The following is a 27,855-nucleotide window of genomic DNA, read 5'->3' on the forward strand; positions in this document are numbered from 1 at the left end:
CATTAATATTTAGCCTACCTACATACTAGCATAACAAAAGTCAAATATAATATATCAAAAATATACAATGAGTAATATTGGGGCCTAAATATTTCCTGAAATGTAAATCAATTTCCAACTTACCATAAATGCATTAATAGTGAATTTAGCAAATCAGTTATGGTGTGTAATTCATATACAAATATACAATTAATCAATCTTATTTTTTAGGTGTTCCTGTTCTCACTGCCAATAATGGATTCTGTGAGAGAGTGCATCTGTTGCCAGGAAATCGGCTTGGTTGTTGCTAAGATTGAAGAAACCAGAGAGGAGATGGATGGAGAAATCCCTGACACAGACCATCCTGGCATGGAAGCGGTGTCATCAACGAATTTGCCATTAGGAAGTCCAGACGAGTCAAATTTTAATGCTGCGTCAATTTTGAAGGTGAATAGAAATACCTGAAACAACTGTTAATTTTTTATTAGATAGAACTACAAGAACTTCAAACGTTTAATTTTGTAATGGTATTCATAAAAGCACTTTTGTTTGTAGAGGGTTAATCCAGTTTATTAGTTATACTTTACCTAAGTGTCCTTACAGATGGTTAAGAGTATTTTTGCACAGTCCTAACTTTGAGTGTGTAATAAATTATTTAAAATAATAAAAAAGAAAAGGTTCTGAAACCTATTCTAGTATTTGTTGTCTATGCATCACTCCATGCTAAGTTACATTTTTTTCTGAATGCTTAAACACAACCTTGATTCTTATAGCACAATTTCTAAAACTATTGATACTTATAGCAAATCCACTCACTGAGTTCACAAAACTAAAAGAACAAACACTGCTTTGCACTCAATTTGCAATTTTGTAACACACACTTTGCACAACTGTAGGCACAATTCACCGCACAGCACTCTTTGTGGAACTGTAAACACAACTCAATGAAGCACTAAACAGATGCTGAAAACAGTACTGGTATTTCGCACGGCAAAAGTGAGGGGGGCGCAAAACTCAATCTCGCCTAGGGCAACCAAAAGGCTAGAACCGGCCCTGGTATAATGTCTATGTGTAGCGCTGTACTTTGGAGTTATGCCGGTGCTTTGAAGTAAACATACAAAAACACAGTTTACACTCCTCGTCTGTTTATCATAGAAAGAAGGACAACACAGTGTAAAGCCAAAGAAGCGAAAAGTATTGTAGTTCCTGGTAAATTGTGGTCGTTTGTGGAGGACTGCTGTCAGGTCTGACCTGGCTGGTTCTGGTTGTCATAAATTTCATTGAGGTTTGATAGACCGGGAGCTCACCCTGCAGGCAGGAAACCTCTCTTTGCAGAGGATACTGGGAGTGGCCAAGCAGTACGTTGGACGCTGAACAGCTCAGCAGAGGTGGGTAGAATAAAAAAACATAGACGCCTCGTTGGGCGGGTTCTAAAACCAGTGAGGTTGGGTTTGTTTTTAGCAAATTTACAAACATGTATGTGGAATTTAGCTAACAAAATAAGATCATTTATAATATAATTTTTTTCCCAGACATACTGTTATTGGAAATACCAAAGAAAACATGTTTAACATTCAATGGAATAAGTATATTACATTTCTTGTTGACAAAATTATTGAAGTCACACCAAAAGATTTTGCTAAAAGAGCATTCCCAAAAAAGGTGGGTCAATGTTTCTTGTTCAATGTGACAGAAGGAGCAAAGAGAATCAATATCTGCAATATATTTGTTCAATACTGAATTTACAGGATTTAAGGGAAAATTCACGTACTTTATTTGATATAAAAAACTTTCTTGGCAACAACCATGTTTGTTCCCAATTGATATCAGAATAAAGATTGTTCCATAAAAAGATTGAGGCAGGTTTGCGAACAGTATTCCTTTGGATTATTTCTCTTATATGCTTATTTCCAATTTTAATACTAAGAAATGGATCTGAATTACCAATAAATAATTCTGGAAATCTGGGACGCTGGACCATGGCGCCACCTGATGTTGATATAAGAAATTTTAAACCTGCAGAAATAGCATCAAAGACGATGGCAAATTCTTTAGGGGTCACAGGGAAGTTATATTTACCAAGAAATTCACCATAATTAAATAGTTGACCATCCTCATTAAATAATTGTTTAACAAATAAGATATCATTATCCATCCATTTCTGAAGAAATAAGGATTTATGCTTGAAGCAAATATTTTGGTTATTCCAAATATAACAGTTATGAGGGGAAAAGTTATGTTTATAAACCAAAGTCCAGGATAAAAGCAGTTGTTTATGGAAGCAGGATAAATTAACAGGAAGCTTTTCTATTTTGTAGTTACATCTTAATAGAAAGTCTAGCCCCCCCAAGGATTTAAAAACTTGTGTAGGAATCCAATGCCACATTGAATTGGGCGTTTTCAAATATCTTTGGATCCACCTAACTTTGAATGTGGAATGAAGGGTATTAAAGTCCAGAACATTAGATCCACCTGAACGTAGTTTATTTATCATAACATTCTTCTTAATAAGATGGGGCTTTTTTCCCTAATGAAATTAAAGAGTATACTATCAATTTAAGTGCAACGGCTATTTGGGACATTAAGGGCTGAACTGGCATAGACAAGTCGAGAAAGACCTTCAGTTTTGGCCAGCAGGACTCGACCAGTGATAGTCAGGTCTCTCTGTAACCATAGATTAAATCTTTGTTGGCAGGAGAGTACAATTGGATTAAAGTTTTTGTTAACTCTTGCTGACAGCTCTTTAACTATGGTGACCCCAAGATATTTAACTTCAGACTTTACAGGAATTCCAGAAAGAGATAAATCATTGCAATTATTAATTGGGAGAAGTTCACATTTAGATAAGTTAAGTTTAAGACCAGAGGCTACAGAAAAGGTATTTAAAAGTTTTAGTGCAATATCAATTTGACCCTTATCTTGCAAGAATAAAGTTGTATTATCAGCCAATTGACTTAAGAGTATAGTTTTTCCTGCAACTTGGATGCCTTTGAGATCACTATTTTTAATAAAAGTAGCTAAAATTGCATAGGGAGAAGAAACAAAAAAGGTGATACAGGGCAACCCTGACGAATTCCACGTTCTATTTTCAATCTCTTGGTAGTTCCATGGGGTAATTTTATTGAGCTATTTCCAAAAACATAGAGAGTGCGAATTGATTGTTGACAATTGTCTCCAAAGCCAAATAAACTGAGGGCTTTGAAGATGAACTCATTGTTCCATTGAGTCAAAGGCCTTTTGAAAATCTAAAAATAAAATAAAGCTGTTATCTGAAACCATTTCTGGATAATCTAAGACATCAAGAACCAATCTTATATTATCAATAATATGTCTTCCAGCCATAAAGCCGTTCTGAGATTCTTCTATAATAGCACTGAGAACTGTTTTAATTCTTTTTGCCAAATAACTGGCTAGAATTTTGTAATCATTGTTAAGTAAAGAAATAGGACGCCAATTATCCAAAATTAGTGCATCCTTTTGAGGTTTTGGGATTAGAGTAATTAAACTTTGAGTTAGTGATGGGGGGGGAGTCTTTCATTATGAATGCTTTCAATAAATACAGAATGTAGAAATGGAGTGAGTTATTCTGAGAACATTTTATAAAGTTCTGATGTAAGCCCATCTGTACCATGAGATTTATTAGATTTGAGACTATTGATAGCTTCTTTAATTTCATTGGGCGTGACTGGAGAGTCACATAATATTTTGTTTTGGTCACCAATTGTTCCTATGCCATTTAAGGAATTAAAGAAATGGTCATGTTCCTCAGGATAATGTCTAGACTCATACAATGATTTATAAAAAGTTTCACATATACTGGCAATCATTTTAGGATTATCAATTAATCAATCAATCAAGTTTCGTAATACAATTTTTTGTTTGTCTTTGCTTTTCAAGTTTGAAGAAGTAGCTAGAGTTTTGTTCTCCCTCTTCTAACCATTTGGCCCGTGAACGTTTAAAAGCTCCTTTTGCTTTTTTGATGTAAATTTGATCAGGTTTAAGCTGAAGGCTTTGTAATTTGGCTCTTTGTAGATCAGATAGATTTTCAGGAAGAATAGATGATAATGATATCAACTCAGAGATCAGGGAGGTTTCCTCCTTTATGCTATTTTTTATTCTACTTGTCCCAGCTTTACTGAAGATCTTTCTTAACTCGTATTTTAAAAGCTCCCAATAATGTCCATAGTTATTTTCAGATTGTGCTAGTTTTAATAGCTCTGCAATTTTGTTTTTAATTGTTAAATAAATAAATTTGTCATTAAGAAGGGAGTTTTTCATTTTCCAATATGCAGGGTACCTTTTAGTAGTTCTATCAGGGGAAATACAAACCTCTAGTAAAATGCCTTTATGATCAGTAAGGGGTGCTTGAATAATCTCAGCTTTGCAATTGGAATGTTGAAAGGAGTCAGATATTAACCAAAAATCTATTCTTGAGTATTGCCAACCAGCTTTATTTTTCCATGTGAAGTTTTTTGTGTTTACCCTCCAAATAACTATTAAACTTCGCTCATTCATAAAGTCAACAATCTGAGAATTTATTTTTTGCTTGCTAGGCCATCGGTCAACCTCATCATTCACAGTAATGTTGAAATCTCCTCCTAAAATTATCCTAATATCGTTAAATTTTTTAATCAAAGCATCAATACTGGAATTTAAAGTTTCAAGCAACCTGACATTTTCCTTGGTGTTGTTGTAACCATAAATGTTACCAATAAGAAAGAAAACATTATCACATTTAATAACTCTGAGAATATAGTGTCCAGCTGGGTCAGCTTCGGTGGAGATAATGCTGCTATTAAATTTGTGCTTCAAAGTTAATATACCTGCTGCACGGTGAATTCCATGGGCCATCCACAAATCTTCTCCCCACTGAGTTTTCCATAGTTTATAGTCACTTTCAATGGAATGAGTCTCTTGAAATAAACAAAAATCAGCACCACATTTTTTTGCAAACAGAAATAAAGCTTTTCTTTTAGTGATATCCCTCAGTCCTCGAGCATTAACTGAGAAGAACTTTAACATATTAAAGAAGAACAAAAAACTAAACAAGATAAATGTCTGAGTTTTTAGTTGAACTTAACTGGGAACATAGAACTTTTCCTCCATAATAAGTTGAAAGGAATCCGACGAAAGTTATTCAATTTCCTTGCCGTCCACAAAAGCTCGTCCTCCCACAAAGTATGCGATCTTCTTATCCTTGCGGGCTTGTTGGATTATTGGCCACAGCCGGCTGCGCTTCTCCTGGTCTTTCACAGAGAGGTCTTCTTTGAACAGGAGATTTCTTTGCTTCAGGTTTTTGCCATTTTCCAGATCATGTTGCGGAAATGCTTCATAGAAAATTGGATGATTATATCTCGAGGATGTGGTTTGGTTGGATGTTTTTTTCCTAGCCGATGTACTGAATCAATCACCTCCAGAAGCTTCTCTTTGTAGTTTGGAATTATATTCTGACACACCTCCACCACCTAGAGACGAACATCCTCCGTCCCTTCTTCAGGCATGCCACGGAGTTGCAGATTCCACCGCTTCTTCACGTGTGCAAGTTCCAGCACTTTGTTTTCCAATGCTTGAATTTTTTCCTCAGCTATGCTGACACGGCTGACCGTGGTTTGCAGTGTGCTTTTAATATCTTGTATGTCAGCGGAGAGAAAATTAATAGAAGACTTCAAGTCATCGATAGATTTTCCAATAGATGTCCCGTGCTCCTCAATAGCCAGCTTTAGCACTGCTATCACGTTCTCTGCTGCGGCTTGCTCCATTTTACCTTTCTTGGTAGATGGTGACTTTATAGGAGTAAGTACCAGATGACCTTCGGTTTTGCGTTTTGTCGTAGAGGTTGAAGACATTACAAATATATCTGTTCCGACGGGAGAAGAGGAAAGTTGGAGAAAAGTTCCGAACAAAGTCTAAACGCTAGCCGCCATCTTGGCTTCTCCGACTTCTCTTCACTATTCTGGAAATGTCCCCCTTTAATTCTCTTAATATGACATTTTTCTCATAATATTACCACTTTTGTCTTTTTGTTTTACTCTATTGTCCCAGGGTTATTAGTAACTTTCTCTTTAATACTCCCCCAAAACGTCTGTTCCTAATCTGTGACAATACTACCTATACCACAAGGTTAACTTAACCTGCTTTACTACTGCTTCTTATCCTGTTGGTGGTGATGAACAAGGCCAGGCAAGTCCCGACTTTGTTACAGTGAATCGGTAGGTGGGGTCAAAACTCACTCTCTCTCTCTCTCATAGTCTGTACTGTATGCAAGCTAAAAACCTTGAAAAAGAATGGTCTTGCACAGCTTTTTCCTAGTGTTGCCACTCTGCAGCTTTAGTGCGTCCAGTTTTGCAACATGGTGCAGCCTTAGTTTATAGAAGGCAGATACAAGTAGTGAAATCAGCCCGAATACATTTCCATGCGGCACAGAACACTTATTACATATACCTAATGCATATATATATATATATATATATATATATATATATATATATATATATATATATATATATATATATATAAATGGTTGGTACATTCCCATGCAGCACAGGACTGAGGGATCTTCTCTGATCGACGTTCACTACAACAGAACTTAACTTCTTTCTGCCACATACAATATGGCGGTAACGTTGACATATGAACCCGCGCCCAAAAAGCTGACAGGAAAGTCAGTGCAGCTTGTCTCATAACAAATAACATATTTGGATTATGCCTTCCCTATCTAATCACTCCTGGTTTGTTATAGCGAGAGAGCTCAGAACTCTTCCCCGCTCCCTCCTTCCTCACTGACACTTGCGGATGCTTTCTGAACTGTTGGCCAGCTGATAACATCAACGACAATGGCCTCTGGAGAGTGTTCACGCAAATAAACACTTTCACCCAAACAGACACACATAACTGATGCTCATATAAACTGATGAACTTACACGCGACTAGTCTCAAATGTTTACCTTCTGCTATATGGGTCTTGTCTTATTTGTGCTTTTTATGCAAGAGGTTTTTGATATCTCAAACTGTATCCTGTTATAGGATAAAGTATGAGTTATGTTTTTTTCCCTCCCACCTTCCTTTTTGTTGCCTCTATCTTTTCGCAGAGTAATAGCAGCTCCATGTGGGCACCGTGTAAGGCAGTTCCTTGGCAGCAAGGCCTCAGTAAATTTTCTCCCCCTGAAATGTTTGTGATGTTTGTTATGTTATGGCGATTGTACTGAAACAGCAATTTCCCTTGGGGATTATTAAAGTATTTCTGATTCTGAACGGGTAGAATAGCCAAAACATTTACTCAAGAGTAGCACTACTTCAACACGTTTTTACTCAAGTAAAAGTAAAAAGTTGGCAGCCAAAAAATTACTCAAGTAAGATCAAAAAAGTATTCAGTAAGAAGGCTACTCAGGTAATGAGTAAAATTTTATAACAGCTGATGATTCAATATTTCAGACAAAAATATAAGGTTACATGCCAATTCTAATTGGAGTTTTATTTGCTTATGTGCTTTTTTTTATTTTGATGCATATCTGAGAGTTCAAAATGTCATTCCCTATGTTTGAAAGAGTTTCACCTGTGATGCCACTATATGTGACATTTTGACAGGGTTTTCTAATTTTGTTTGTGAGTTTATTGTTAGGAAAATGTGAATGTAATCATTTTAGTTTTTATCAAGTTACAGCCATTTGGTTTGTTTAAGAATTTGCTTTCAGGAAGGTTTTGTTGTATTTACCCCTAGGCAGGAATAACAAGTGGTTCTCTCAGATAAGGAATGTCTCCCTTATCCAGCTGTGCATGAAGCTGGTGAGAAATCACCATCTGCAATTCCAACTGTTTCCTTCTTTGCTTTTAACCTCCTGACCCTTTTAAACCCCCATGCTGTAAATTCCTGAAACCTCCTGACCCAACCCTCCTGACCCCCTCTTTGATGTGTGATAATAAAGGCAGAAGGACAGAAATGACCCGGCACAGACGATACTGAACTTTCAGGGAGTGAAATTCTCCGTTTGGGTCATCCTCTGTCCTCTTCTATAGAACAGTCTGAAACTTGTGTTGTGTGCTTTTCATTCTAGGATAAAAAGGGGTTATATTTAATAACCCTATCAGCCTGGTGCCGTGACACGGATCCCAACATATCAACTCACTGAGGAGCAACGCGCTGAAATCCACCGGTGGTCGGAGTCAAGGACCTGTCTAAAGTCCCGGGAGGTAATTTCCTCACTGGGCCAGCATCATAGGTTAACTCCTTTCGCCAACGAGGGATTGACGGGATCCGACCTGGAGAAAAACACACCACAGCAAGTAAGTTTTAAAGCGATCGGTTAAAATCCGTTGCTTAGGGTTTCGGGTGATTAAATGTTCCCCGAACAGGTGTGCAAGCGGGGGCCGCCCCCACCCTTGTAACGGGTGATTAAAAAATCCCCGAAAAGTTAAATCGAGAGGTTTGAGTTCCTTGAAGCAATACGACCGGTTTTCAGTCCGTCGTAGAATTAAAGGTAGCTAAAAAAAACTCAGGTTAAAGTCCTGAACGGTACCTTAAAAGAGAGAGAGAGAGAGAGAAAAAAAATCAGGATTAAGGTCCTGGAAGGTAGATAAACACAACGCAAAAGTAAGTAGGATGGGTTCAGGACAAAGTAGAAAAGGAAATCCCATAGGGGATGAAAAGTTTATGTATCAGATTGATCCAAATAATTTAAAATACTTTGAGAAGTGGAAGAAAAAGTATAAAATAGATGGTGTGTTGAAGGTGAATCAATGGGAAAACGTTGTGTGCCGGCTAAAAATAAGCGCTAAGAAAAAAAAAGGGGAAATAAAAAATGTGTGTGTGTATGTCTATGTGTATGTGTGTATGTATGTATATAGAAATATTTATAGCTATGTAAGGGCTTGACGTTGCGCGCTGTAAGTTAATTCAAGCACAAAATAGGCAGGATGAGAGACAGCCCCGTGCAGCAGGAGGGGTTGGGTTGGCTGATGGAACGGCGGCGACTGCAGCGCTGCTGCGTCCGGCTGACAACCTTCCCCCAACACCTGTTGATCTCCCACAAAATTAGGCTCTAAATAAAAAAAGAACCCGCCAGAACAATATTAAAGTAACGCAAACTATGGTAGCAACTGAAGAAGGCAGACCACCACCGTATAATCCCTTAAATTCCCCCAGGGATATTTCAAGTCTGTACCCAGACCTGGATGGACTGAGTAAATCAGATAATTCGTTATCAAGAGACCAGTCCAAAGGATTGAACCCTATGGTGCAGGTCGCAAACCCTAATATAGGAGCTCAGCAGCCTCAAACAATCCCAGTTTTCCGTCCGTGGTCGTTAGAGGAAGCTAGGAAAGCTGTGGAAGGGGTAATTTCTTCGCAGGAAGATCCAGAATTATGGATCCAAGACATGGAGGGAATTTATAACTCATATGGTTTAAATGGACATGAGTTCGGACAAGCCTTACAGTCGTCAGTGGGAAAACATTGGGGTAAAATAAGAGCAAATTATACAGGCAGAAATCCACAAGGCGGAATATTTGATCATCAAGCACAAATGGGGAACGAGCAGAGACAGCAGTGGACAGCTGTAGCAGATGCCGCGCGTGCAGTTTTCCGCAGGAGAGCAGTTATGGACATTTGGGGTCCATAAAACAAAAAATAGGGGAAGACGTATACGAGTTCAAAATACGTTTTGAAAAAGAATATAGGTTTCACAGTGGCATCCCGCACGCTGACGGAGATGACACACCATATCAGCAACAGCTAAAAAATACGTTAATGGGAGGTTTCCAGCCGCATATCTCCGCGTGGGTTAAAAAACACTTAGTTACACTGGCAACGTCTAATGTAACCACAGTTATGGAATACGCGCGTCACGCCGAGAAACACCCTAAAAAGGGAGGTGGTGCGTCTGGAGGGGGGGACACCAGGGGCGGATCCAGGATTTTTCAAAGGGGGGTGTGCACCCAAGGGTCATGGGGTCAAGGGTCATGGGGTCGAGACAATGTGAGGCTAAATGACCAAAGAATGCCATCTTTACTCTTTCACACTACCCTAATTATTCATCTAAGGGTTTTTTAATTGATAATAATTTTAATGGATGAACATAAGTGGAATTAGCATTATTACCTTATTGTAATTGAAAAAGGATTTTTAAGACAAAATTTCTTGGTTTTTACAGCATGCACATGGTTAAAAAGTAGTTTTAAGAAAAAATTATCCCTATCAACAATTAATCAAACAAAGATTTTCTTTATTTCCAGAAATTATATTTATACAGAAAATGAAATAAAAAGACCCAAGGACTAAAGAACAGTTTGGTATGGTTCAAGTGACAAAAGAGTTTTAAAAATATACACGTATTTTAACAATATATTTTAACCATATAAACTATATTAAGAAAAAAAAATACTTAGAAAGACCCAAGGACTTAAGAATAGTTTGGTATAGTTCAAGTGATAAAGGATTTTTTAACATATTTTAACAAGATAAACCATGTTGAGAATTTTTTTTTAAAGTAAGTTAAACCAATGAACATGTACGGTGAAGTTAAGCCATATGCCTATAATAGAACTGTAAGACTTGACAAAGAATATTGTTCTCTTCTACAACACCTTCAACTTTATGATGACAATGATAATGGGTTTATGAATGTCAACCCTCTAGGATGCTTCTAGGCAAATATGTCTATGATTTTGTTGATGTCTAAATGAATGTCCTTGTGGACATACATAAGTAGCAAAGCCACAAACTTTTCCTGTCCCATTGTTGACCTCAGCAAAGTTTTCACTACTTTAAGGCCCGAGTTAGCACGTTCCAAAGAAGCACTCGTGACAGGTATAACTGACAGAAGGTGACGAATCATAGAAATGTTTGGGTAGCACTTCATATTTGTTATCCTTAGAATTTCAGGAAGAGAGCTGGGTTTTTCCACTGATGATGACCACTTTGTGTGCCACAACTTCACTTCCTGCCTAAATGTTGATCCTGATGATAGATCATCTTTATATGATGTAAAGATCTCTTTCTCACTCTCATCCTTTATCATATGCAAGTTGCTTGGCAATAGTTTTAAGTCTAGTATGTTTTCAGAAGACCATTCTTAGTTTTAACAATAAAACTAATGTGGCACTAAAAGGTTTAGATCAGACAATACACACTACACAATAACTATTGTATGCGTGTCGATGTCCACTATTTTTTTTACTTTACACTCTTTTTTTCAATACTTTTCAAAAACTGCAACAACAATTTAATTTTCATAACTTTCCCGTTACTTGAAAAAGTTTTCCTGAAATAGCATTACTTTACAACTTTACACAACTTGTGAGAACTCAATGTTTTCCCATTATCAACATTTTCTAACGATCATCATACTTTTTTTCTGTGGGGAGAATATAAGATTAAGGTTGATCCATACTCCAATCTGGAAGGTGGCGGTAATGCACCTAAAAGTTGTTTGCAAACCACTATTAAAAAAAGAGAAGAAGAAGAAGTAGTCGTAGAAGAAGAACAGGCTCGTCACTGCGCGCTATTATCCAAGATGGCCACGACCGGTGCGGCAGAGATTGATGGATTAATTAGCGATAGTGATGGAGTTTCATGGATTTATCATCATCATCTGAGAGTGATTTGGAATATATAGAAGACTTTCTTGACAGCAACCTGATTTTTGACAAAATCCAGCCATACCAGTTTGAGGCAAGGACACCAAAAAGGAACGATGTGAGTTGAATCTGTCTGATGCAGCAGCGGGCTCCTTATTTTTGTGATGTTTTTCCACTTTTACCCGATGTATTGCAACATCAAACTGCCATGCACGTGGGCATTGTTGCTTCAACAATAGTTCTAGAAAATTTCAATGGTGAAGTCCTCTGGGAATCCCAAATAATTGTTGTTTATCACAGCTGTGTGAGCGCAGTGCCTCTCTGCTAAGAAACAACACAGGATGTCACATCAGGCCGTCATTACTGCCCATATTTGGGCACTAAATGCCGCCCCCAGTATCGGTGATTGCGACGACAATTTATGCCGCGCCGGCGTCACAGTGCGTTCTAAATGACAGGTACTGGCTATAATCTTAATTCTATGAAGGCATCAGTAAAAACAGATGGGGGGTGCTGGAATTGTGGGTCACCCGACCATTGGTCCAGGGAATGTCCCAATCAGATACAAACCCCTCATCTGCGGGGACGGGGAAGAGGCCGCAGGGGCGGTTCTTCATATGAGTCGTGACTAGGGGCTAGAGCAAATGGGGATCCAGAGGCATTAAAAACAGTAGATGTGTATGGCGCATGGGAGCTTTTAAGTGCATTAAAAGAAAAAACATACATAGTACTTACAATTAATAGACAGCCAGTTACCTTTTTATGCGATTCAGGAGCCTGCAAAACTTGTATAAAAGATAATCTTGGACTAAAAGCATCTAAAATGCCCATTTTTGTAAAGTCAGCAAACGGTCAAACATCCCAAGAATGTATGTCAAAAACATTAGAAATAAAAGACCCTCAAACAGGAAGCATGCTCCTGTAGTAATGTCACCAACTTGCCCCGTTAATCTGTTAGGACGGGATTTAATGGAAAAATTAGGCATTACAGTTTTCCCACCACAGGATGGAATGAAAGCTGTCCGTGTGGAACATGTAATGTCGTTGCAATAAAATCCTCCTGTGCACTATTCTTACCATCTCTGCTCCAAATAAAAGAGAAAAGTGAACTCATGCATAATGCTAGAAGCACATTGTCAAATCCAGAGGATGAAATTCCGTTAGCTGATCTAAAAACCACTATGAATGTGTGCTAACCCCAGATGAAAAGTTTGAAAAACAGGAAACTACAATTGTGGCACAAAATATGTATACAGATGGAAGTTAATTTGCAGCAGTTACTGTTATGCTTTCTACACAGATGCAACAATTGTATGGCTTACCATGGGACATTTTTTGTCATTGTTTAAGACCAGTAAAGAGCAGTGGAGAGACACAGGCCCGCGTTTAAAAGCTGCAGAAAGACCGTCTGATTTTCAGCTGTGTCCACACAAAACAGGCTGGCTTTATAGCCCTAGTACAGAACTATGGAAACAGCCTTACAAAGTTCTGTTCGATGTAGAACCCGTGTCCATGATTTGGCACGAGACAAAATAATCCAACATTCTTTGCTATCAGAATCCAAGGAAAATTATTTAAAAAGGTGTTCCAAATGCTTTGTGGTCTACAGGGCCAACTGATGTAGGATTATTGACAACTGTAGAACCAGTTAAAATAGTTCCTAAATTAAAGTACAGGCTGTGGATAAAACAGTACGGGCTAAAATATGAAGAACAAGAGGGTATAATGGCAGTTATAAACATTTCATTGGATGCAGGAATAATTAGACCACGTCCAGATTCTCAGTTTTTACTTTCAAGGAAGAGAAAAAATATACGTAGAGAGGCGCCTGCCACAGGGATTTGTAGACAGTTATACAATTTTCATCCAGGCCATTGTAACATGCTTAAAGAGCTTTAATCCAAAACATGGAAGTAAGGTAATAATGTACATAGATGACCTTCTAATTGCAGTTAAAACAGCTGCTACATCATTTTGGCTAAAATGGGAAACAAAGTTAGCAAAGATAAAATACAGTGGGTGCAGAAATGAGTCTGTTACAGGCCATGTTATCTCAGAAGAAGGTAAAAAGATACAGGAAGTGAAGAATTGCTATAGTAAGTGAGCCTAAAAAACAAGTGATGTCTATTTTAGAATTGTGTAATTACTGAAGAGCTTGGATTCAACATTATGTAGAGAAAACTTAGCTTTCTTAAATCTTATTCATGACACACTGATGGTCATGTCAGAGACAATCCAGTGGACCTCAGAAGCAGAGCAGCAAATCACAGAGCTAAAAGTAAAACTTATCTCAGCAACTGTCTTAGCTCTAGTTTTACGACTTCTGTGTTGTTTACAGCCCCGTGGTGATAAGCTCAAACCTTAAGCAGCAGCGCTACCCCCATGTATGTTAGCAGTTTGAGCAACTACCATGGCTGTAGGAAGTTCAGCTGAAGTGGTCTGGTTTCATTCAACCACTAGACCCCCATGTAGTAGATGTATTACAATTTGGTCTTTCTGATATTTACCTAGAGCAAAAAACAGAGCAAATCATTGTTCTAGAAGTGTTGTTAATTAGACAAACAGCGGCAACTGTAGAAAAACAAATGTGGGTAAAAAATGGAGCAACAATGAATCAGAAGGATTCTATAGTTTGTGACAAAGCAGTTCTCCCTAAAAGCTTATTCCAAGCAGCAGCTATTTTGAGCCATGGGCAATTGCCATGCCTCAAAAAGGGAGGGATAACTATAATACAGCAACATACAGATAACCTTAAAGAAACACACTGTGCCACAAAGTGCAGAACTTGTGAAAAGGACAAATGGTACATTTAAATCCAGGCTTAAAAAGTGCATGGAAGAAACAAAGAGGCCATGGCCAGAATGTCTGGACCTAGTAAAACTGTACATGAGAATAACTCCAACGAGCAGTGGTTTGACTCCATTTGAAATAATATATGGCAGACCATATAAATTACCGCTGTTCACAATACAGACGCCACCTAAGGAGGAAGAAAAAACTCTAGCAGACTATATGAGAGAAATGATGCAGTTTAAAAAAGTGTCCAATGCAAATTTACTTTCAGGAGAACTTTTGTCTCCACAGGATCCACAAGCAGTGAGACCAGGAGACTGGGTGTTAACTGGGCGAGCCAAAGGTGGGAAGGACCATCTCAAGTGCTCCTGACCACGCCAACAGCTGTGAAGATCGCTGACAGACCTTCCTGGATTCACCTCAGCCACTGTAAGTTACAGAGACTGTTAAAGGCATACTATGCAACATTTTTCAGTTAATTAATATGTTCCATACCGTTTTGGATGATTAAATGAGTCATTTCAGGTTGAACAAAGGTTATCTCGGCCGCCCTGGTGGTCTGTGGGGGAAATACCGCACTTGCAATTGCAGGAGCAGTCGGCCCGCAGTCACAGGCTCAGTAGTCTTGTGTGCATCACGAGAGTCGGTCTTGCTTTACGGCGAGAACTGCTACACGCCCGCAGTGAAAGGTGTGCTCGTTGGTAGCGCAGTGGCGATATTTGTGCAGTTATCATGGCGGAACCAGCGAGAAAACAGCGAAAGCCCATGTTGGAGCAGGCAAGAAAGAGGAAAAGGGCTCTGGACAGAGAGAGGAGTCGTACACGGGGGAACATAGAAGGCTGCAAGGCTGACGCGGACCTCGCGTTTCTGCTGATGCGATTGTAAGTAACATTGTAGGGTTTCCCTCACGCTACCGCCTCGCCGACATTCCAAAAAAATAATAATAAAAAAATAAAACTAACTCGATATGCGCGCCGCTCAGCCGGTCAGCGGTGCAAAGTTTGTCTCCCCCCCCCCCCCCCCCGCCCGCTCCGCTCCGCTCCGCTCAGCCGGTCAAATAAACATGCAAGCATATCGAGTTTTATTATTATTATTATTATTATTATTATTATTATTATTATTATTATTATTATTATTATTATAATCTTTTTTTATGTTGGCGAGACGCTACCGCGGCGGCGGCGGCTGCGGCTTGGCGAGGCGGTGGCGGTAGCGTCTCGCCAACATAAAAAAAAAAAAAATAATAATAATAATAAAACTGGCGAGGCGGCGGCGGTCGCGGCTTGGCGAGGCGGCGGCGACCGCCTCGCCAAGATAGCGCTGCAAGAAGCTTGATGTTCATACCTTCACTGTGTTATTCATTGTTTGTACTGCCGTTTTTTCCACTTTTCGTTGCGTTCGCCTGTCTGCTAAGCTCAAAACAACCGCGCCTGGCTTGACGGAGGAACCAGAACAGCTGAGCATCTTTACGACAGTGCACTTTTACTTTCGCCCTCTTGGGGAGCCTCGCTGGAAAATCAACCCCGGTTGCATAGTATACCTTTAAATACCTAAAAGGTTGGAACAATGGGGAAGTCCGATTACAAAGAGGTTTGGTTTTTAAGGACCACTCGTCTCAACGTCGCTGAAGTAATCAACTAATTCCTGTTCTTTAGAGTCCTGGGTAAAATTAACATCTCTGCTAACCTAGCAAAAATGGGGTTCCCATTGAGATGGGGCTTCTTTTGCATTGTGGCTGTGCGTGCATTATCTGTTTCAGTCCAGATCCGCTGAGTGAGAGAGGAAAGAGGTTCATCCACTCCGCTGCCATGAAGATTTGGCTGGGTAATATCCCAAACCACTACGATGACAACCTATGGGAAACGTATGCAAGAACTGTTTTCGAGCTGCATAATAAGACTGATTGCTACGTGTGTTCTGTCATGCCTAAATCTACCAAGCAGCCTACCTTGTACATAACTCCCATGAACACCTCACAGGCTATTTATTTTGCATCATATGCATTCCAGTTTAGCAATCATGCCTAAAGTCTATGATTGCTAAAACTATGGGAAATGTAATGTTTCAATATCAAATGCTTTCACAAATCCCTCTTTGTACACCCCTGCTCAGTTAATGAACGCCACGACTGGGGAGATATGATGGAACAAGTGTGCAAAGGAGTAAAGTCGTGACTGTTCTCTTACAGTAATGTTACAGGCTATCCCGCCAAGATGAAGGCTGCTATGTCTAAAGGAATGAAACATCCAGTGTGTATTCACTCACCTAGTGAATACACACTGGAAACTATGGGAAATGTAATGTTTCAATATCAAATGCTTTCACAAATCCCTCTTAAAGAAGTACACCCCTGCTCAGTTAATGAACGCCACGACTGGGGAGATTATGATGGAACAAGTGTGCAAAGGAGTAAAGTCGTCACTGTTCTCTTACAGTAATGTTACAGGCTATCCCACTGTCATGTTAGGAGGAAAGACAGAAGAAGTTGTCTCAGTTGGAAAACGATGCTTCCATTTATTTTCCTTAAGCATGTAGTAGCAACATACAACTCTTCTGCCTCAAACCTATATCACTCTAGTTTCCTAGAGTTCCCCCAGTGGTCAGGAAGCCGAACTAGCATTACTGTAAATATACCACAGAAACCAATCTCACGACATCTCCCTTCTTTTAAAGTTAAACATTGCTAGATCCCAAACATCTGCAAGTGATTTCAATGTCTTGACGAAACCTGAATAATATTTCCTCTGATACGATTGATGGCTCTATTTAACTCAACCTTTAGCTGTCACAAGCCTTTTAACCTGAGGCTTCTGTCCAACATAAACTTGGATGTTTTCAGAATAGCTTTCCCACATCACATATACATTTATTTATTTTTTTCAACAAATTCCACACAGAACAATACAGGACATCATAGGGGTAGACTGCCCTCAGTCCTGATAGGGATTATTCTGCCCTTTTAACATTTATAGTCTCTCAATCTCAGAGGCAGCTTTATTTCACGTACTCTGGAAGTTGTTCTCACAGGAGTAGTTGGTGGGAAGAAGGATTTTGTGGGAGGACTCGCCGCTGGCTGATTTGATGGTTGTTCAGATGGTATGGCCACCTCTGTAGCTGGGGATCTGCAGTCCTGCTTTGGCCCCGCAGAGTCAGCCAAACGTTGTGCCACAGGAATATCCGTCCCAGGGGCCTCCTGAAGGTGACATCTGTTGCGACGGGTCACAGTCCCGTTGGCCATTTCTACAAAGTAGGATCTCGGCTCCTTGGACTTGTTGATGACTTTGGCAGGTGTTGTCCACCCATTTTCCCCATCAAGTTTCACTCTCACATTTTGACCAAGGAGAAGGTCGGGAAGAGGGCGAGCTGAATATCTGCGGTTGTAGAAGAATCTGTAAGAATCTTTAGCCTTGGCATCTTTCATGTGAACCAGGTCTGGGTTGACTGCACTTGGCATCAATGTCTTCTCCAAGACAGGAACAGTGGTGCGGATCTGTCGGCCAGTCATAAGCTGCGCTGGACTACAACCTGTTGCCGCCACTGGTGTGGAGCGGTAACTCATAAGAGCTAAACAGGGGTCAGGTTGTTTAAGGATGTACTTTGCAGTCTGAACAGCCCTTTCTGCAGCTCCGTTAGATTGCGGGTAATGGGGGCTTGAGGTTGTGTGAGTGAACCCATACCTCTGCTTGAATTCCTGAAACTCTGCAGATGTAAACTGTGTCCCATTGTCGCTGACGAGTTCTAGCGGGATGCCCCATCTCACAAACATGTGTTTGAGGTTGTTGATAACCTGGGTGCTGGAAGTGGTGGTGAGGGAAGCAATTTCAATATCTCTGGAAAAGTAATCAACAGCAACGAGATACATCTTACCCTCAAGCACAAACAGGTCAACTCCAATTCTCTGCCATGGACCACCGGGCAGGGAAGTTGTCATCAGTGGTTCGTGTCTCTGTGTAGGTTTGTGCTCTCTGCAAAAGTCACAGAACTTCACTTTGTTTGTGATCTGGGCACCAATCTTCGGCCACCACACCGTCAACTTCGCACGCTCACGACACTTGGTGAGGCCCTGGTGGCCTTCATGTAGTTGGTCCAAAACACCAGCTCGGAGTGCTGTTGGAACTACAATACGGTCGTGATAAAGGACCAGCCCATCCAACTCCGATAGGTGGCTTCTGGCTGCATAGTATCCATGCATTAGTGAGCCCTCTGACATATAACGAGGCCACCCTTTTCTGATGAATGTGATTACTTTTTGGAGTTCAGCATCATCTCGTGTAGTCTGGCGGAGTTCCTCCAGCTTTGGTGACCTGATCGGCTTACTAGCCACAATAGTGTTGACATATGCCTTTACTTGTGTTTCAGTTTCCGGAACATAACTGTCTTTTAACAGATGTCTGGAGAGTGTGTCAGCGACTACAAGCTGTTTGCCGGGAACATGTTCAGCGATGACGTTGAACTTCATAAGACGCATGAGCAGTCTCTGGCATCTCAGTGGCGTTTTGTCAAGATCATAAGAGTTAATCAGTGGTACTAGTGGCTTATGCTCGGTTTGTAACCGGACATGGCCCATCCCTTGGATGTAGCGAGCAAAACGTTCGCAGGCCCAGACCGACGCCAGACACTCCTTTTCGATCTGAGAATATCTCTTCTCCGCATCAGTAAGCGTGCGTGAGCAAAATGCAACTGGACGCAACTCCCCCTCATGGTTCTGTAACAGAGCAGCCCCGAGGCCATAACTGCTGGCATCGGCGCTGACCACTGTCGGTTTGTTGGCGTCGTAGTAGCAAAGAGCTGGCGCATCTATGAGCATTGTTTTGGCTTTGTTGAATGCTCGCTCCTGGGGTTCATCCCAAACCCATGCAGTCTCTTTCCTGAGCAAGTTCGTCAGTGGATGCAGCACCGTAGACAGACCTGGCAGGAATTTCCCGACATAGTTCACTAGCCCGAGCACCTGTCTCAGCTGCTCCATATTTGACGGACGAGGCATCTTAGCAATAGCATCCACCTTGCTCACATCAGGCTTTACACCATCAGCACTAATGATGTGTCCAAAGAACTGCAGTTCAGTTTTCCCAAAGTGACACTTGTCTCTATTCAACTTAAGACCGGACGCCTTGTTTGTCTGCAGAACCGCATCGAGTCTGCGGTCATGTTGCTCCTTAGAAGATCCGTAAACCAGAATATCGTCCATCACGACAACAGTTCCTTCCAGGTTTTTAAGTAGATTACTCATCAGTCGCTGGAAAATCTCAGGAGCTGATGTGATCCCGAACGGTAAGCGTTTGAAGCAAAACCGGCCCATCGGGGTGATGAACGTGGTCAGTCTTTGGCAGCTGGGGTCTAATGGAATTTGCTAAAACCCACTAGAGGCATCCAGAGTGGAGAAAATCTTGGCTCCAGCCAGTTTAGGTGTTATGTCATTTAATGTAGGTAAAATGTAGTGTTCCCGCTTAACCCCCTTGTTCAAGCGTTTTAGATCTACACACACCCTGACTTCATCCTTGTTCCGTTTTGGAACAGGCACCATTGGGGCACACCAATCTGTAGGTTCAGAGACCTCTTCAATGATCCCAAGATTCAGCATCCGCTTTAGTTCTTTCTCCACTTTTGGAAGAAGGGGAAAAGGGACTCGGCGTGGTGTGCTGACACTGTATGGAATTGCCTCATCAGTCAGCTCAATTTTAACCGCTGCACAGTTCAGTTGTCCTATTTCCCCAAACATGTCACTGGATAACAAATAGTCACCACAAATGGCATTGACTCGTTTGACCAGTCCCATTTGCATTGCCACTGCTCTGCCTTAATAGGTTACTGACAAACTGTCCTTTAATAACTGTAATCCAATACTGGTATCTCTGACCATTGCGTGTGGTGGTAGCGAGGAACGTACCCACGCATCTGACCTTTCCACCTGGACTGTACACTGCTGATCTGGACTTATGCAGTTTTGGTTTTTGCTGTAGATTATTAAAAGTTGCATCTGTCATGACTGTGGTATCAGCACCAGTGTCGATTTTATAGTTCACTGGGCTGCCATTCACCAGCAGTTCAATGTCCCAGTCAATGTCTGAAACTGACTCCTCGATGACATTTGACTTTGCTGTTGCTCTAAGGAACAGTTCACCAATGAAAAAGGAATCCTCATCTGAACTTATAGCAGCTTCAGCTCTGACTTGTTTTACCATTTTAGTTTTACACACTGCCTCAAAATGTCCTATTTTGTTACACTTTCTGCATCTTTTATTGCGGGCGGGACAGTTTTCTTTTCTGTCGTGCATCCTATCGCATCTCTGACAGTTCTGTCTATTCTCGCCATGTGTCTGTGCTTGTTTCTGCCGTGGTCTCCCAAAGATCCTCTTAGTGCTGCTAAACTGTTTCTGCCTCACCTCATTCACTGCAGTTTCCACACGCTCCGCACTTTGCTGTTTCACTTGTTCACTCTGACGTGCAAGCTGGATGGCTCTCTCCAGACTCAGGTCCGCTTCTAGTTGAAGTTTTTGAGAAACCTCCTTATCCATTATTCCAATAACGATCCGGTCCCGAATCTGCTCATCTTTCCCCGCGCCGAACTTGCAGTGCTGCGCGAGCTCATATAAACTCCGCACGAAAGCTTCAACCGTCTCACCGGCCCTTTGGCTCCTTTTGTGAAAACAGGCGCGGTCATGGATAACGAACAAAGTGTTCGTCAAACTTCTGCATCACTAGGGCGAACTCATACTCTGGATGTGGCATACCCTCCGTTGCGGCAGGAAACACGAAAGAACCGTAAATAGGTTCGGCATCTCTCCCCATGGAGTACAGGAGGGAATTTACCTGCACTTCGCCGCTCTCTCTTTCGAGTTTCGACGCGACTCTGAAGCGAGAGAATCTCTGCCGCCAGGTCGGCCACTCCGCAGGCTGTGTAAAGTCAAACGGCTCCGGAGGTCCAAACTTTGCCATTGTGTTCTCTCAGAAGGCGTTTAAGTCCTTAATTCTGACACCATGTCATGTTATGAAGAAAGACAGAAGAAGTTGTCCCAGTTGGAAAACGATGCTTCCATTTATTTTCCTTAAGCATGTAGTAGCAACATACAACTCTTCTGCCTCGAACCTATATCACTCTAGTTTCCTAGAGCTCCCCAAGTGGTCAGGAAGCCGAACTAGCATTACTGTAGATATACCACAGAAACCAATCTCACGACACCCACCAAGATGAAAGCTGCTATGTCTAAAGGAATGAAACATCCAGTGTGTATTCACTCACCTAGAGAGAACGATACGGTGAAGGTAGGACATGCAGCAGGATGCCAGAGTACCATCACTGACCTTTACTCTGACTTTGTCTGCGGCATTGTCCCTAATGGAATGTACACCAGCTGTTCTACTTGGAAACCACAAGTCAACTTTCCTACAGAGGGTGGCTGGTTCCTGTGTAGTGGAAACAACATTTACCCATCACTGCCCCTCAGCTGGTCAGGTGCATGTGCACCTGTGTTTGTTTCTGACCACACTATCATCATCTCAGCTCAAGCTGTGAAGGAAAATCATCCTTCTTATAGGAGGAGAAGAGAACTCAGCTCCAGCTCAGTTTTCCAGCCCCATGATCCCATATGGGGTTCCAGCGTTCCCTCTGAACATAAGCACTGGAGCACAGCGAATAAAATAGGACTTTCACTTTTCCCGTGGTTTGGAGTTGGTAAATCTATGCTGATGATTGAGACATTGGACTATAGAATGAAGACTCTAGTGAACATGACGATGGACATCAACAAAGGACATCAACAAAGGACAAAACAAACAATTAAGTGAAATACGTTTAATGGTACTGCAAAACAGAACATGTTTTGGACATGTAAACTGCTAGCCAAAGTGGTGTATGTGTAATGATTGGAACATCCTGCTGTACGTATATTTCTGATGCAAATGAAACTCATATTACTGAAGCTATGTCTGCCTTAAAGAATCTGCAAGGAGCAATGTCCCAGGATGCTGTTCCTCTAAGTATGAACTTTCTCTCCTGGTTCTTTTCAGGATTGTGGTGGCACCTTTTACTGAAAATAATGACACCCATTATTATTGTTCTTATTATTTTTTGTGTTTTTACTGCTTGTGTAATCCCATGCCTAAAGTCTATGATTGCTAAAACTATGGGAAATGTAATGTTTCAATATCAAATGCTTTCACAAATCCCTCTTCAAGAAGTACACCCCGTAGTTTAAATACTTGTATGCAAAATACAAGAAATGAGTACTTGAAGTAGGTTGCGTTAAGCTCCAATTGTAAATAAAAATAATTAAAAGGAGGGAAATGTTAGGAAAATGTGAATGTAATTTTATTTTTTATCAAGTTACAGCCATTTGGTTTGTTTAAGAATTTGCTTTCAGGAAGGTTTTGTTGTATTTACCCCTAGGCAGTAATAACAAATGGTTCTCTCTGATAAGGAATGTCTCCCTTATCCAGCTGTGCATGAAGCTGGTGAGTAATTACCATCTGCAATTCCAATTGTTTCCTTCTTTGCTTTTAACCTCCTGACCCTTTTAAACCCCCATGCTGTAAATTCCTGAAACCTCCTGACCCAATCCTCCTGACCCCCTCTTTGATGTGTGATAAGCAGAAGGACAGAGATGACCTGGCACAGACGATACCAAACTTTCAGGGAGTGAAATTCTCCGTTTGGGTCATCCTCTGTCCTCTTCTATAGAACAGTCTGAAACTTGTGTTGTGTGCTTTTCATTCTAGGATAAAAAGGGGTTATATTTAATAACCCTATCATTTATATTAGTATTTTATTAGAGGTGCCAGCTACTCTGACAAGTAGGATTTTATAGTTAGCTAGCATACAAAATGGTCACATGAATTTTTGTCTCTGTTGGACCACTGCTAGCAGATGTCTTCATATTATTCTGCATAAACAGATTATGGCATCAAAATTGTTTTGCTGTCAAATTAGCTTTCTAAGCCAACCTTTCCATCACCTTTAATCACTGAGGTGCGTCATCCAAGCAATTTCATGAATTTGCTGCTAGGCAGTTTTTTAAGGGTCTTGGTGATCCAGTATAGCTTCACCAGAAAAACTAACATCTAATACCATTTAGAAACTGAGAACTGATGTACAAAAGTAGACAATTTGTCCTAAATATTCCACTGTGTTTTTACTTTTACTCTGCATTGATAATAATATATCATAAAGTTTGTACCAATATCCTAATACAGGTACATTATATTTAACTATAATCTTGACTGAAGTATGTGGTGGAGGGAAGAATAAAATATAATGTCCTTGTACATGCCAAGTCTCAGGAGGTTAAAACTAAGAATTTAATTTCACTCGTAATACACCAATTTCTTTACCGCATGCAGGAGTAACTTGTCATAAAGCCACTTCATGTTGCTTTCCATCTGTCAGTTCAGAATTTTCTGACAACTTAACATAGGAAGGTAAGGAGGACATGAAGGCAGAACAAAGGAGATATGGGGAGAAAGAAAAACAAGGTACTGCTGCTGCCAAGCTAAAAAAAAACACACCTGATTTGAACTAAACAGAGAGAAGAGCCTTCCATTGGATAATAACTTCTCAATAATTCAAATGAAGGTTTTCAAACCTACCAAATTGTTTCCTGAATATCCAAATCAGGACAATGCAATGCATGACTGTGGCGCTGTCTGGGGAACCTTAAAGCACAGCATATGTGATGGATGGGCTGAGACCTGGGAAACCAGGACCTCCATACAAAAAGCAATGCCCTGTCATTCGTCCTTTCATCAAAAAAAAGCTAACTCTCCACCATTACAGCAGAGTTGGCAGTACCAAGTTGTCTGGTTGACCCTCAAACATTTTGATGATTGTGTCATTTGCAGGTTTAAAAAAAACGTTTTAAAGCAGCTTAAATGTAACCTGACTCTAGCCAGATTGATATCGCTCCGCCTAGCTTCACTCACATCCATCTGGGACATCTCCCATAGAGAGTGCTTTCTCCAACCAATTTTATTGTCTAGCCAATCAGGACGCAGGGCGGGAGTTTCATAGATGTGACGCAAACACATTTAAAAAAAAAAAAAGTTTAGTTTTTTCCTGCGTCGCTCTCACAGCGTCACGGGTTAGCTTCGGTGTGAGTGGTTGAAATAGCACGTCGATAAAGATGACAGACAAGTGGCTTATCCAATCATATGCAAGGATTTTTGATAAGGCCCAGCCTTCAAAACAGACAATTCCTATGGAGATGTCCCAGATGGATGTGAGTGGAGCTAGGCGGAGCCATATCAATCTGGCTAGAGTCAGGTTAGCTTAAATGTAGAATCAGAATCAGACATACTTTAATAATCCCAGAGGGAAATTACTTTGTATGGCACTATATTGTTGTTTTTGTTGAAATAGTCCACAAAGTCTAAGTGTAAGTGACAGTGAAATGATTTATTTCTTGGAAAAATGTATGTTTATTTCAGATTATGTATTTTAAGTTGTTTAGTTAAAATTTTGAGGTTTATGTAAAATTATTGTATTTTATTTCTTTTGAAACCATTTGTTGAAAGTTGTCGCGAGATTTGCGTATATAAGAAAGGTAGCGAGATTTGCATGAGAGAAGGAGCAGAAATCTGGGAAAGAGTAGCAGTCTCGTAGTTCCTGTAGCTGTAAAGGTATTTGTATTTACGTTTGTAATATTTTGTAAATTTATTGGTTATGGTGTTTTAATTACTTAATATTTAATTTAGAGTGGACAAAGAAGAATTAATCTATTTAAGACCTCAGAAGTGGCAGGCGGTCACGAGGTAACTTTGTTACAGTATGTGTCACCTGACTGTCTGTAAATGTATCCATTTCTAAAGCTTGTCTTTATTTTGTAGTTTTCACGGCATTTATTAAAGAGCCCGTTTTGAAGGAAGCCGTGCCAGTGTTGTCACTTTGGAGCAACACTAAGAAAAAACTTTGTGAAGAGTAAGTTTTACAGCTAGAACCACAGTTTGTGTATTTTATTTTGCATTATGTAGATTTGTGTTACTAAGACAGACCCTTGTTTTGAAAACCCAAAAAGGAGTTTGCCGGGACTAATTGGCTCTACTTGCACACCTGTGATACGTGCACACCTTTGATGGACGTGCTAATTATGTGAGCAAGACGGGTTATTAGTAGAGAAACTGTGCTGTGGAGCAGCAGCCAGGGAGGAAGTTGAAGATGTCAGTTTGTTCTTCATTTCTACTTCTATGCCTGGGTCAGCCAGCGAGGTACGTTTTTTTTGTATGTTAATATAACTTTATCTTTGTTTACTGTCTTACTGTTACTATAAGTTTATGTTGTAATTTAGTTCGACGGTGGCGTAAGTGGCGTTGCTCCAGGTGACGTTGCACCAGGCAGTGTCATGTGAAGCTTTAAGATGGTGACATCATAACAAGCTGTGAGATGGCGGCATCATGAGCCTGTAAAGACTGTGCAAAGAAAAATAAAGACATCTTGTCATCAGTCAAACAAACTCTTTTTATTGACATCTGAATGGCTAAAGAAGAGGTAGAAGTGACAGTCTAACTCAACGACCTATTCGAAGGATCCACAGTCTACAAGGATCTACAGCAGGGGTGCTCATTACGTCGATCGCTGAAGCAGTACTGGGCGATCGCAGAGTGACGTTGAAAAAAAAAAACAAGCCAGTTAGCGAATTGCCTAAGATTTTAAATGAGAAATCTGATCAACAAGGAAAAATCAGTGAATCATTAGCTATACCTAAAATTAATATGTTTTTGGTGATTTAATGAATTTAGGGTTAATCAGAAAAAACATAAAAACATAAATTGTCATCAATCACTGAACCTGGGGGCTGCCATTTTTGCCCATATTTAGGCACATCACATGATGTGATGTGCTCTTAGCGGAGCAGCACAGCGCTTCACAAGCAAGGCTAACTGTTGTACACAGCTACACACAACCTTGCTAAAACATATGCTGACCAAAATGAGTGAGAAAGCTGGGCCAAGTAAGAAGGCAAAAACATATGACTTTCATACGGAATGGGAGGTGGACTTTTTTTCACAATGTCTTTTTCGAAGTGTGTTTGCCTCATTTGTCATTCCAACATCGCAATACCAAAAAAGGGTAATGTGGAGTGGCATTTTCGGACTCCTAATGGAAAGTACGACATCGACTTTCCGCCGAAAAGCCAGCTGAGAAAGAGAAAGGTGGAGGAACCTTTCTCTTTCTCAGCTATATAAATTTTATTTATATAGCGCCAAATCATGTCATCTCAAGGCACTTTACAAAGTCAAATTCAATCAGATTATACAGATTGGTCAAAAATGTCCTATATAAGGAAACCAGTTGATTGCATCAAAGTCCCGACAAGCAGCATTCACTCCTGGGGAACCGTAGAGCCACAGGGAGAGTCGTCTGCATTGTACATGGCTTTGCTGCAATCCCTCATACTGAGCAAGCATGAAGCGACAGTGGGAAGAAAAACCACCCATTAACGGGAAGGAAAAACCTCCGGCAGAACCGGGCTCAGTATGAACGGTCATCTGCCTCGACCGACTGGGGTTACAGAAGACAGAACAGAGACACAAGAAGAGAGACAAACAAGCACAGAAGCACACATTGATCTAGTAATCTGTTCTACATTAGATGGTATTAGCGGGTGAGCCGTCTTCTCTGGATGATGTCACAGTTAACAGAACGCCAGACCAGGTGTACCTACTATGAAGATAAAAGAGAGAGAACAGAAAGTTAAAGCAGAAATGACAACACATAATGCATAATTGAAGAACAGTAGAACTCTATAGAGTGAGAAATTTCCTGATATCCTCCAGTAGCCTAAGCCTATAGCAGTAAAACTATAAAGGTAGCTCAGAGTAACATGAGCCACTCTAGTTATAAGCTTTGTCAAAAAGGAAAGTTTTAAGATTAGTCTTAAAAGTAAACAGGGTGTCTGCCTCACGGACCAAAACTGGGAGTTGGTTCCACAGGAGAGGAGCCTGATAGCTAAAGGATCTGCCTCCCAGACTAGTTAAAGAGTTTTTCTGTGTATCTAGACATGCAGAATATGAGCAACTAAATGATGGTCAATGGCTGTTGGACTTGGCATTATGGTGATCAATATGATTAGCTCAGTTAACGCTTTCAAACGAAAGATGCAACATTTAGCCTCAAAGCTGCAGCGCCATGATTTGGCAAAATTCCAGAACCTGGCGTCAGAGCTGGAGACGCAAGGGAAGGCCTGTGAGCAACTTAACAGTGCAGGGTACACGGAGCAGATGAACAATTAATAATGTTTATGATGAATATAGAGCTATGGATGGACCACCACATGATATGCGCTCCAAATTGGATAAATGCACAACAGTGACCAAAATTGTTTTGAGAAACATTGAATGTCAAGTTGAAGGAGAAGATCAAGAGGAGATGGTATGGCCCGATGCTGGTTCTATATTTACATCCTCTAGTTCTGTTAGTATTAACTCCTCTAAGGTTAATACAGTTGCATCTCAAAGATCCTCTATCAAAGCAAAAGAAGCTGCATCAGAGTATAAAGCCACAAAGGCAGTGCTGATGATGTC

General features: G+C 40.5%; 1 long non-coding RNA gene across 1 annotated transcript; it reads left to right on the plus strand.

The window, feature by feature from the left end:
- The first annotated feature begins 7,882 nt into the window (after positions 1–7,882).
- LOC118556898 lies at positions 7,883–16,859 on the plus strand. Its single transcript, XR_004927461.1, has 3 exons — positions 7,883–8,259; positions 14,635–14,772; positions 16,103–16,859. It is a non-coding gene; the product is annotated as an uncharacterized LOC118556898 (long non-coding RNA).
- Positions 16,860–27,855: the final 10,996 nt, after the last annotated feature.

This window comes from Fundulus heteroclitus, chromosome 21 (assembly GCF_011125445.2).
Source record: "Fundulus heteroclitus isolate FHET01 chromosome 21, MU-UCD_Fhet_4.1, whole genome shotgun sequence".
NCBI classification, from domain to species: domain Eukaryota; kingdom Metazoa; phylum Chordata; class Actinopteri; order Cyprinodontiformes; family Fundulidae; genus Fundulus; species Fundulus heteroclitus.